Raw genomic sequence first — 13197 nt, forward strand, 5'->3', positions numbered from 1 at the left:
TACTTATTATAAAGCATTTTCCTTAATTCACTAATTCCCTTCTTCCTTAAACATCAAGCTTCTTTTTAAATTTAGTCTTTATTGCATTTTTTCCCATTACCATTTAGTCCCCTTATGCCCCCCTCCCCACTGCAATCACCACACTGTTGTCCATGTCCGTAAGTCCTTTTTCCTCTTTGTTCAATCCCTCCACTCCCTAACCTTCCCCACCCCACAGCTGTCATCTTGTTCTTCATCTATGAGTCTGTCCCCATTTTCCTTGTTAGTTTGTTCATTAGCAGTCTATGATTATTGTTCTCATTCTTTTGACTACTTATTGGTTCTTTAAACACTTGAGAACTGACTGCTACTCCTATTACTTTTTTAAACCACTCTTTCAAATGTCAACCACAACCTAAATTACCAAATCCAATGTCTTTATCTTAGCTTTACCTTTCCTGACAGTGCAGCATGGTTGAAATACTTGCTTTCTTACAGTCTTCTCTTTATGGCTTCCATGCTACCACATCTTTCTGGTTCTCTTATTTCCTTTCCCACAAATCTCTAAGAAGAGTCATCTTGCTTTTTCAGCCCCCCTATATGAAAGTGATTTCCAGACTTCTCTTGCCTGCTTTTCTGCTTGGGAGGCCTGCATTACAAGTCGGCCTCAGTTATCACCCTGGCTCCAAGTATGGAACCTGGAATCCTCTCATCTGCTCCAGAACTCTTTTACACATGTCAGGGACAGCTTCACTGAGTGTCTCATGGTACCTCAGACTCAGTGTGTTGGAAACGTTTCATTTTCCTTCCAAACCCATTCATGCTGTTATGTTTACCATTTAGTTCATTGACACCACTGTCCTTCAAGCCATTCCTGCTGATCTTTGACGTATCTCTTTCCCTCTGCATTATTTAAAGAATGGTTTTCAATGGGGATGGGGTGCGTTCACAAGATGAGGCATTGGGTAGTCAGAACCAAGCACTAAAACCTCTATTTACAGTTAATTCCTGTTAAAAGTGATTAAAGAAAATAAAGTTAGTGTCACTTTTCAGACAACAGCAAAATAGGGTGAAGGCAAGAAGCTTTTATAGAATATAAAGACTAAGGAAAAGAAAAATGGAAAATACTTAGTTGGCTGAGGCCACATACCCAACCTTCTCTGGGATAAGAAGAAACAAGGAAATGAATATAGAGCCCAGAGTTGACTTGGCATTTGGGGATGGACTGACTGAATGTACTGCATTCTGATTCAGTGGAGTATTTATAGGGATAGAAAAGTTACCTAAATTTTGGTTTGCTGATGTGGCACCCTGGGGAAGGAGCAGCTTCATCTTGGGCTTAGGAAGTTATTTCAACATTCCTGAGTACAATAAAATAAAGCTTCATTAGTATTTAATATAAGGACCTCCCCTGGTACTCAGATCCGGTCTTTATGGAGAGTCATGTCAAGTGCACTTGGAAGGGAGTCCCAAGGGGACAGCATGTCGTGCCTATGAGCCTCTCAAACGAATTCACAGATTGTATTATCTACTTTCACTTAAACTCACAAAATGGAGAGTGACTTTAAAAATCCCTACAGGGAATGTGAATTGAAGAGGATTCTAATTATGCAAAACCTACCTAATATGAAGAATATACAGAACAGAATTTTCCTCTAAATACAAGCTCCTCATCAGCTATATTACTTGGTTTTAAAAAAGTATGTGGATGTATCAGATACATATATAATATATAGACACAGGTTATATATCACACCTGACATATATAGAATGTCAAGTTGTCTCCATATGCCTATGTAGACAACCTGAATCTGCAAGAAACCAGAAACAAATTTTGAAATTATCAAATTATTTGAAATAAGAATTTACATCTACTCATTGTAAACTGTGGCTTTTGCTGTAAGTTTATGGAGCTTTGAGATAAGAGTTACTACTTACATGAAGCCATCAAAATTAATCCAAGTACAAATTGAAGATCTGTCTTTGAGACCAAAAAAAAAAAAAAAAGTTTTATGAGCATGTACGTGCAGTCTAGAGGAGCCACCCTAAGATGTACCTCACTGGTATGCAGATTATTTTGAGCTAAAGGCAATTTTGGTTTCAGGCTTCAGAGAAACTTCTGTCCCCAGCCCTAGAAGAATTTAAATTAGAGACCTTGGCCATAAGAGATTACCAGAGATAACTTCTTTTGACTCATCTGTACAGCATGGAAAACTTCTTTGTACCAAAGGTCTGTTTTTCTTATCATCTTGCTATGACCGTTTGAGGCCCCAAAGGCACCTTACCTCGTCCCCCGGTCCGGATGTTTTATTACATACCTCAGTCCCCCTTTCTACGTCTGACTCTCTCATGCATGTGAGGTCCACGTGTGCGTGATATTAAATCTGCTTCCTGATGATGTATTTGACCAGCCAAAAAGAACCAAAAGAGAGAAAGGGGAATTTTTGCCCTTCTCCCCATATGAAATGTTTCAAATTACATGCATTATATAGGTTTATTGGTAAAGCAGTACACACTTTATAATTAAATAATAAATATATTCATATGTTGGAGGGTTGCGTGCTCAAATTTTTAACTGATATGAATGCATGGTCAAAATCTAAAATCACTTAGTTGGTGCGTCACCACCGTATCTTGTTTTTTCCTCCTTCTTCTTGCCACAATGGTCAGGTTTAGGCTCCAACCTGACCATTGCAACAGGTTTCTATTGGCCTCCTTGCCTTGACCCTTTCTCTTTCAATCTCTTTTCCCCCCACTAATTGCTGCTAGAATTGTCTTAGGCTTATATTGATCTTGTCATTTCCCTGCTTAAAAACCCACTGGCTCCCTATTGGAACAAAGCAAATTCCCAGCCTCCTAACTTGACTTGGCCTCAACCTCCCTTTCTTCTGTCCAGCTCTCATTCCACCCAAGCATGCTGAACTGCGAGCCGGGGACACCATATGTGTGTCACACGTCCCCTACTCTTCCCTTTGCTTGAAAAGCTTTTCCCCTACAACTCACATTCTACTTATTTAAAATCTCTCTTCTTTCTTTTTCTCCTCCAGCTTTACTGGAGTGTAGCTGACAGATAAAATTATTTATATTTATAGTGCATGATGTAGTGATTTGATACACACATACTTTGTGAAATGATTGCCACAGTCAGAAAAACTTCCTTCGTTAAAGACCTGCTCCATTTTGCCTCTTCCGTGAAGTAAGCCCCGTGGCTCTCTAATGGAATGTAGCTCTGTCCCTCCTCTGATTTGTCATAGGTCTTTGTTTCTGTCTGTACTTATCGTCAGAGCAGAGGTCTTCCTTGTGCGCGTCATGTGTATTGGGAGAGTCTCAGTTTTGTCTTTGGGGATAAGTCCCCATGTGCCTTATAATCTATTCAGTTCTAATGCCGATCTTCCTCTCCTTCAGTGTCCTCCCTCCAGATTGTATACATTGGGCTACAGGCAGTTAGTACTTTTTGTATTATTTGTAGGGGAAAATTTGTAAAAGACTTAGAAATGGATCGAGATATTATAGTTGTCTTCAAAGGAAGATTGGGCATTGTCCAGACGATCTGATTCTATGGGGTCTCTGAGTGTTTTATTGTCTTTGAATTATTGTACATTCCTGCAAGTTATATAATACTTATAGTAATGCAAATTATTCTTGTCCATAGAAATGCAAATTGTATCTCACTGGGACTCAGCTGATTATTGCCCTGTGGACATTGAACAGTTGGAAGTTTTATATTTGTTCAGCAAGTTTATTTTACCATTCTTATGCCCATGTGTGTGTGGTTCTTTGAATTCTTTCTTGAACCAGTTGTAATGTCTCACTGGTTCCCTCACTAGTTAATGAATTAAATAAAAGCTTTGACATGTGTTCATTTGATGTCTGTATGAAAGCCATGCTATATCCTCCTCTAAAAGTTATCTTTTACTACATGTTATCCCTTGAACTTTATCAATATTAATATTTTACAATTCAGATTACATATCATTTAGTGAAGAACTGGATGAAATTGAGATACTTGTATTCTCAGAGTTTTTGAGATTATGGAGTAGAGAAATATTTCCCAAGTTGATTTTTGGCTTGTTTGAACAAGTGAACAATTTCCTGTAAAAGACTGAAAACTTGTTTTTATCACAGTGAACTTGAACATCAGCCTTTGGATTCTTTGATCAAGTTGAGTGTACACAAAACCAAGCAAAACCAAACCAAACGCCCAATTTGTATTTACTTGAATATTCAAAAACTGAATCACTCAGTTATTTTATTATGTGTTTTTTCGTATTTTTTTTAACCTGGAGGATTTTACTTTGAAAAAATACAGAAATCTTGTCACTTGGAAGTTTTATACAGTAAACATGGCATACATAATATGTCTTAAACATAAGAATCACATCCTGAGTTCACCTTATATTTATATGTGTTCCTGTCTTCAGACTGGGAAATGCTTGAGAGTCAATCTTGTGTTTATGATGCTTTCTGTCTAAATTCTCTGTTTATCTCAATTGTGTTCTGTTCCTCCCACCTTTTCAGCTCTTCTATCTCCTTTCCTTCTGTCACCAATTGTAGTGTTTACCAAAGGTCTGTACTTTTGAGAAAGCTCTTCACTCCTACCCTGGTAGCCTCACTCACTGTACTGGTTTGGACAAAGTGGAAGAAGAGGAGATGAGGAAGGAGTGGGCAGATTGGACACAGATTTCAGAAGTAAAATCGATAGAACTTGGTGGGTCACATGTGGGAGACGAGGGAGAGGGAGAGTCGAGGTGACTCCTGTTTCTGGCTTGAGCAGCTGGTGGCTTTAGGGACCGTTTGCTGACCCGGGAAAGACTGGAGTTGGGGACAAGCTTGGGAAAGATCATCACAACATTTCTTCAGGGTTTTTTTTTTTTGTCTATATTAAAGTATGTTTAAAAATTAACCCCCTCAAACTACAGTACATATTAAGTTTTCATTTGTGAAGTGTGGCGCCACCTCACCACCTTCAATACCCTTTGTAGGACAGAAAATGGCACCTCCTGTTCCATTCCCGAGTTGTGCACTTTTGTTTTTTTCAGGTGAAATCAACATTTCCTATCAGTTAAAGAAATAAAGGGAGAGAGGGATGGTAGTGTAACTGTTATTTTCCCTTGGGACTTCCTCACAGGCCAAGACAAATTCTCTTTTCTGTAGAACAGTTGTTTTAAATTAGCTAGAAATTCACAGTTCACTGTTTTTTAAAGGTACCATGTCTCTTAGGGAAGGAGAACATGAATATCTCCCATTGTTTCTAAGGCGAAGGGAATTAGGCATTGATCATATCCAGAGGGGGACAACTAGAATGGGGGGGGGATTCTAAATGACCTGCCGGGCTTCACAGGCTTCTGGCCCAAATAGTGCTGACATTTTCATTAAGCAGGTTAAGGAAAACACTAGAGGTTAATTAACTTAGTGGTGTGTCTCCGCTGAAATGGCCTGAAAATGCTTAGGCCTTAGGTAAGTTTAATGTTGTTAGCAGTGCCTTGGCCTTCCACTTGCACTCTCTTACCTTTGAATGTGTGTAAGCAAATTAGGATCCTTCTGTGCAGGGCTGCGTAGTTCACAGAGAGCTGTGAAAATGTATTAAGTGATGTCTGTAAAGCACTTTAAATGATTTATTGCTTAGCCAGATTTTTCTAAGGGGCGGTTTGTCTCACACACTTCTAATGGCCATCTAGCTAGATGATAAAGAGCAATCTTCAACTAAACACTTCGATCTTCAAAATCTCCTTGGATTCAGGAGATGACTCAGATGTTTTACTCTATGCACACGAAACATGTACTTACATTTCCCATCATGAGAATCTGTCTTTCTAAGTAGCATATTTGTGTGTGTGTTTTGGGGGGTGACATTTAGATATAATTTTCACTTTGCGAAAGTGGCAGGTATGATCTTGTGGTCATTAGGAAAAAGTTCATACTACGGGGGTAGAATGATGTAGCAAAAAGAGAGTAGGTTTTGAAAAGAGCATTCAGGATTTGACACCTGGCTCCAGCATGTACCAGCTAAACAATGTAGCAAATCATTTTACCTGTTGAACTTCAACTATCTTACTTGTAAAATGAAGATAATAACACCTGTCACTCAAGGTTGTTTTTATGACTGTGTGAGTAATGTATAGTTTTTGACATTTTGGTGATGCTCAATCAAATATTCTTTCTTCTTTCACAGTTCCTTGCCACTGGTAAATTCACCAGCAATTGTTCTTAAGTTTGCTCCCTGCCAGTCAATATCTACAAGTTAATATACATGACACAGAGGCTGGGTGTTTAGTTAATAGAAAATAGCCAAGTCAAGCACAGATACATTGCTTTAGATAATTAAATAACCCTTGGTTTTGTCTGTTAAACAATATCCCAGTATGATATGGAAAAGTCCTGCCACCCACCTTCTTTTATTCCAAGTTTTAAATAATTTGGTTTAACAGTGCATTCTTTTGATCGTTAATAACTTCTACAGATTATTTTTGATCACACACATACAAAAGGCTGGTTTCATTATGATTTGGCCTGATTGTTTACCTAGTACAGCAAGAAGTATTAACTAACCATATGCCTCATTGAGCATTAAATATTGAGTAATGAGAGAGGCCAAACCATTAAATTCTGCCGCATAATTTCATTAAGTAATATAGAATTCAATCATTTAAAAGCATCCCTCCTATCTCAAGATTAGGAAACCAAGCCCAAGAAAATCTACCCATCAAGACTTCACGTTCATTGCTCCTAGATTCTGGTGAATTCATTTCCACTTGAAGTCTCAAATAATCTTAGAGCCTGGAGGCTTCAACCATAAAAGCAGTGCCACGCTAGTTTTCCTGGGTGGGATTTGTAGACATTGTTTTCACATATAAAACACAACACTTGCTCCCTAATGATGGTATTTCTGTATCTAACTAAATATTGTATATTTTCAAATATAACACTCAGGTATGACCTTGTATAATAATGCCAACTTTGAAGACAGTAAAAGTCTCTGCTGGGGTGCAATACATAATTTTTTATTTTTTAAAATATTTATTTATTTTTTTAGAGAGAGGCAAAAGAAAGGAGAAAGAGAGGGAGAAACATCAATGTGTGGTTGCCCCCTCGCACACGCTCAACTGGGACCTGGCCTGCAACCCAGGCATGTGCCTTGACTGGGAATCCAACCACCAACCCTTTGGTTTGCAGGCCCATACTCAATCCATTTAGCTACACCAGCCAGAGACATATTTTTTTTTTTAAATAAGTGTTTGATACTTAGGGAGAGGAAGATAACTTCTGATTGACTTCATGTGAGTAACTTTATTTTCATGTAAGATATGGAGACTCAGTAAAGGTACTTGATTCTAAATTCTGAAGAAGGCACTAAAAGAAATGATTTTTTAAATGTTCCATTTGTTGTTGAGAGTTGGAGAGTTAGAGATAAATTACCAAGTAAGAGAAAAGGGCTTCTTTATGCAAGCGTTGGAAAACAGACAATTAACAAGTAGATGTCATCAGTATTCCAAACCAAATAATTATAATTCAAATTCTCTTATTAGTTTATTTAGTTTATGTATCTATTTCTTGTTCTGTTGCGTCTTGGGTCATTGGGCTATTTTCATGAAGTCATCTGCTCCTGAACTAGAGTTCTGGAAATCCAACTGGTCTCCACACATGCCTGATGACTGTGCAAGCAATGCCATCTAAGCAAAGTTGTTACGCATAAGCCTATCCATTGAAGTATCAGCAGAGTACATAGTGACATTGCCCTTCTTTATTGAAAATAAAAATTTTAACTTCTGAGCCTCTTGGTGAGCACCAGAAAATAACAGAATCCTCTGTCAATGAGACTAAATGATTATGGTTAATTTGTTGTAACCAACATTATCGAAACTGAAGACAGTAAAATCCTTTATTGAGTGCTGTCCATAGTTTTGTGTAAGAATTTGATCAACGTTTTTCTGGGGAGGAAGAACGTACAGTAATCCCACTCTATTTGATGTTTTGCTTTCTGTGGTTTCAGTTACTTGAGCTCCAAAAACATTAAATGGAAAATTCCAGAAATAAACAATCCATAAGACTTGAATTGCACATCATTCTGAGGAGTGTCATGAAATCTTTTGCCATCCCACCTGGGACGTGAATCATTCCTTTGTCCAGCATGTTCATGCCATGTACACCTCCTCTCCCCCCACCCCCGTCACTCAGCTGTCTCAGTCATCTGTTGTACTGTCACAGTTCTTGTGTTCAAGTAATCCTCATTTTACTTAGTAATGGCCCCAATGTCATTCACAAACTTTTATCACAGTGGATTATTATAATTTTTCTTTTTCATTATTATTGTTGTTAATCTCTTACTGTGCCTAATCTATAAACTGAACTTTATCATAGTGTGTGTGTATGTATAGGATTAGGTAGTGTCTAAGGTTGCAGGCATTTACTGGAGGGCCTTCAGATGGATCCCCCATGGAGAAAAGGAGCCTCCTGCTTCATGGACAGGGAGGGCATTGACAATACTCCAGGGCCTTCCGATTCACTCTGTAATGTGTACAATCTCAGGTACATACATATGAGTAACATTTTACCTGTAAAATTTACCTGTCAATTTGACCGCTCTTTTGATCAGTTCTTACAATAGTGTTGAACTAAGAAATAAAGATGTCAAGAAACAATTACTTTAGTCATTATTCTTTTAAAAGGCAAAAGAAAAAAATCTTCATGAATTACCAGGAGCCTTATGGCAAATTTCAAAGAAACTTTATGTGTAAAAAAAAATCCTGAAATTTTTATTTTTCTGATTCTTAAATATGATCACGGGAAAACAAAATCAGAAGAGTTTTCAAAGTATAATAGATCAACTATTAAGACAGAAATCAGGTATGCCTGAGAAACAATAAATGGGCTACCTAGTAATCAAAGTGACAATACAATAATCTAAATAACAAAAAGGTATCACAATTGAAGGGAATCTTAGCTCTCTCAGATATGAGGAACTTTATGTTTTCGTTGCTTATACTGATGAAAAAGGTGTTCTGGTCGAAAAGGAAACTCACAAGTTGATCTGATCATAAATTTGTAAATGAGCAAGTCATGGTGGATGGTCACAACCCAGGTATATAACTTTTTGTGGGGGAGCACGGGGAGAGGGAGAAAGTGAGAGAGAGGAACATCGATTTGTTGTTCCACTTATGTATGCATTCACTAGTTGATTCTTGTAAGTGCCCTGACCAAGCGATCAAGTGATCGAACCTGCAATCTTGGCTTATGGTGTACGTATATTACTTTTTTAGTAAAAGGTTTATTTTTGCCTTCAATAAGCCCTGTCCATTGTTTCTGTGCATCTAAGTTAACACCTTTTGAACTACTTCTTTTCAGAAGAAAACCACCCTGCAGAGAGCACATAAGCTTGTTAAGTTGTCTTTCCTGTGCCCATCCCCTCCTTAATTCCAAATGCATAAAAGAAGTTGCAAAATTGTTATTCTCTGGAGCATTTGATATCTTGCTTCCCAGCAAGTGTCAGTTTGGGCTCAAATAAACTCTTATAAAAATTCTGTACAGGTTTAGACTTGTCTTACCTGAACACTTAATCAAAGGCTTGAAAAGCTTAATCAAAGGCTTGAAAAAGTCAGTACAAAACATAGAAATCTATTTTGATGGGATATGGAATTCCTGCCATCCTGACAGATCACACCAAACATAAAAGAGTATTTATGATTATAAGGAAAAAAACTTTTCCCTTCTTTTCTAGGGTTTTTTTTAGGGGGCGGGGGGTGCTGGTCTATTAATTAAACTGACATGGATAGATTAACAGGAGAGAAATGAATTTAATTTCATACATCTAGGAGCCCATAAAAATGAGATTCAATGAAGTAACCCAAACAGGCAGTTTTTATACATTTAGACAAACAATAAATTTGTGAAGAATTGACAAGAAAAACAAGTTTGGGTTTGGGGTAGTGAATTAGTGACGAAGTAACAAGGTTTGTTTATGTAGCCTTCTCAGCCTCAACTTCCCTGTTTAAGTAACTTTAATTCAAAATAATCAATATGCCAAAGTGGGTTATTTTGAAGTGGCATGTTTTGCTTGTTTCCCCTACTCTCGTGAGGGAAGACCAAATGGTTCTGGATAAACTGTCATTTTAAGATACAGAAAACTAAATTCTAGTTTTCCTTTAATATTATACTTAGTAGTAAAAGATTTATAAGCTCCCTTTCTTACTGTTTATATTACACCCATGGAGACTGAGTGAACTTTGTCATAATTTAAATACAGTTTAATCCTTTTTAGACTCATTATTTTCAGTTTGAAACAAATATAATTTTTTTCTACCAGTTTATGACTTTTTATATCTATTCAAAGTTTGTCTGACACAATCCTTTTTTTCACCTTCTGGGAGTACCAGACTTTTTACTGTAAGGTAAAACTACCTTTCTTTTCTTAAAAGCAAAAATACATTTCATTGCTTGCATTCACAGTCATAGGTGTCTGCTACTATTCTTTTAGTGTAGCATTTGATTACCTATGTGAATTATAATTTCCAGTCAAATTAACTAAATCATAAATACACATATAAAACCCTCTAGTGTCACACAATGCATTTTTCACATTTTAAATTAGCAAAATGAAGACAATCATTAAACTGACCAACAAATACCTGTTATAAGAGGTAAAAGAGCCCTGACTGGTGTGGCTGAATAGATTGGGCCTTGTCCTGCAATCTGAAAGGCTGCCACTGGTTCAATTCCCAGTCACAGCACATGTCTGGGCTGCGGGCCAGGCCCCAAGTTGAGGGCACATGAAATGCAACCGATCTATGTTTCTCTCCCTCTTTTTCCCTCCCTTCCCCTCTCTTTAAAAATAACAATAAATAAAATATCTAAAAAAAAAATAAAAGAATATATATTAAAAATGCATTGGGTGAGCACATTTCAGTGTTACATTTTGCTTAGAAATTTTCTGGTGTCAAACATTATGCATTAAATAACTATAATTAGGGTTAGTCCAAAATTTTAAAGTTAAATAAGGATCTTGGTTAAATTAACATACTATAACTTAGAAATCAATGATCAAAATGATAACTGAAGAGTTTAGACCATGTGTATTTACATAGTTTAGTGATTGTGACTGAGAACTCAGATCCCTGCTGTCAATTTGACTTAAAATTTTTTCCAGGAAATTCTTGCCCAGGAATATAAAGCTGTAAACAAATAAATTATTTCACCATTTGCTTTAGGTCTGATAAATGTAGCTTTGATCAATGAAGCCATCAGTGAAAACTCTGAGTAAATAAATGTGCTTTAAGCCAGGAAGTTTGTGGTAACATTGTCATGCAGCATTAGCAAGCCAATACAACTGTATTAATAAAGCCAGGGAAGAATAGTTGTTTTTCAAACCAAAAGTTATCAAACCAGCCTAGTTTGTAAAAGATTCAACTTTATTACGTGAACTTGTGTAAGAAATTTTTAAGCCCAGTTTCTTTACTTCCTGAGAAATTCGAGAATATTAGAGTTATATGAGTACTATTTATTTTTCTTTAAAAAATCAATTAGAGCTATTTGGATTTGAGATACTTCATACTTTAATTTATTTATATATTCCAGAGGTCTGAAAACATCAAACACATATATTGAGAGGTAAAGTTTTTTCCTAATTACAGATACAAAGACTTGCTGAGAGCTTGTAGCTCTAGTTTTCTATAACCTCAATCACAGGTTAATAGTAAATGCAGAACCATGAAAACTCACTACAGCAGATTTCAAAGGGATGTTCTACTTTCAGTGAGCATATAATGTTTTCTCGATTGAGCTGACTTTACATATAGTAAACAGAAAAACAAAAAAGGCTAACAAACCAGATTCTTTATCATCTCTCACCTAACAGATCCCCAAGATATCCTGACAAGAGATCGCCTACGGATTAATCCAGATTCTCAAATGCTGCTATCACCAGTGAGGAATAACTTTTTGGCAATGCACAACCAAATTTCTCTATACAGAGGTTTCTTCCTTCCCTGCCCTGCCCTCCCCATTTCTTCCCTTTCCCCTTTCCTTATCCTTATCCTTACCCTCATACTTACCTGAAGACATTATTTCATTGTTTTTAGAGAGAGAGAGAACAGGAGAGAGAAAGGGAGAGAGAGAAACATTGGTTGCCTTCTGTATGTGCCCAGACTGGGTATAGTATGCACCATACTTCTTTCATTTGGGTCATATTTCTTTGTCTCAGCACACTGGTCTCGTTGTTCTGGTTGATTTTTTTTTAATTTCCTTGGTTGTTGGAGGATAACAACCATGCAGTTTGATTTTCTGGCACTCCTGGTTGTTAGTTGATTTTAGATTGGTTGTTATCCGCCACTTGGTTGTGTGAGGAAGGGAAGGGTTTCTACCTATACCTCCATCTTGGCCAGAACTGAAACAAATATTTTTTAAAAGGCACATTTATACATTGGAATATTGAAATAAATGTGCAAATGGAGGTAAAAATGGCCTCATTGGAGTGGGTAGACAGGGAGGAAATTTAATTGACTCTTCACCAGACAGAATTTACACAATTATAGATATTAATTATTTTTACATAGTTATCAGGTATCTAAAATTTATGGAGTCCTAAAATAACTAAAGGCCAATGAAAGGCTAGCATCAGATACCTAGAAGGGTATGAGCTAAATGATTCACACTTTTTTACATTGATGCATAATTGTTTCCTTACACGGTGCTTGACTAGCTTGATGATGGGAAACTGCTGGGACAGATTTGCAAATTGCTTCAGGGGTAGAAGCTACAGATTTTTAGTTGCTTAGATGTGTTAGGTGGGAAGAAGGACTCAAAGATCATTCATCACAAGTGCAGCAATTGCCAAAGTGTTTAGTGGTTGCTTTCCATGGACTGAGGTGATGACCTACGTGGTGTCAGATGCAATGAAAAGAAAAAGCAAGGAAATATCTTAAGAAGGGGTCATTTTAGAAACTTAAGCTCTATGACAGTAAAAAGAGGTCCTTTGGGACCGGGTAAGGGGGGGCAGGGTTGCCATCCACTCCATTGTCATTAGACCTTCCATTTTAAAGCTACATCGAATAATCATGCAATCTAAGTGAAAATAGTTGCTTGCTCTGCTTGGCAGTTCCTGGGTAAGTCCTTTGAATTTCCCTTTTGAAATTGGTTTAGAATGTATCACCTTTTTTGACGCACTCGACCAGGTGTCATTCATGGACCTACAGAAGAGGTTCAGGAGGGAATTTAGGAAAGTCATGC

This window comes from Phyllostomus discolor, chromosome 10 (assembly GCF_004126475.2).
Source record: "Phyllostomus discolor isolate MPI-MPIP mPhyDis1 chromosome 10, mPhyDis1.pri.v3, whole genome shotgun sequence".
NCBI lineage: Eukaryota > Metazoa > Chordata > Mammalia > Chiroptera > Phyllostomidae > Phyllostomus > Phyllostomus discolor.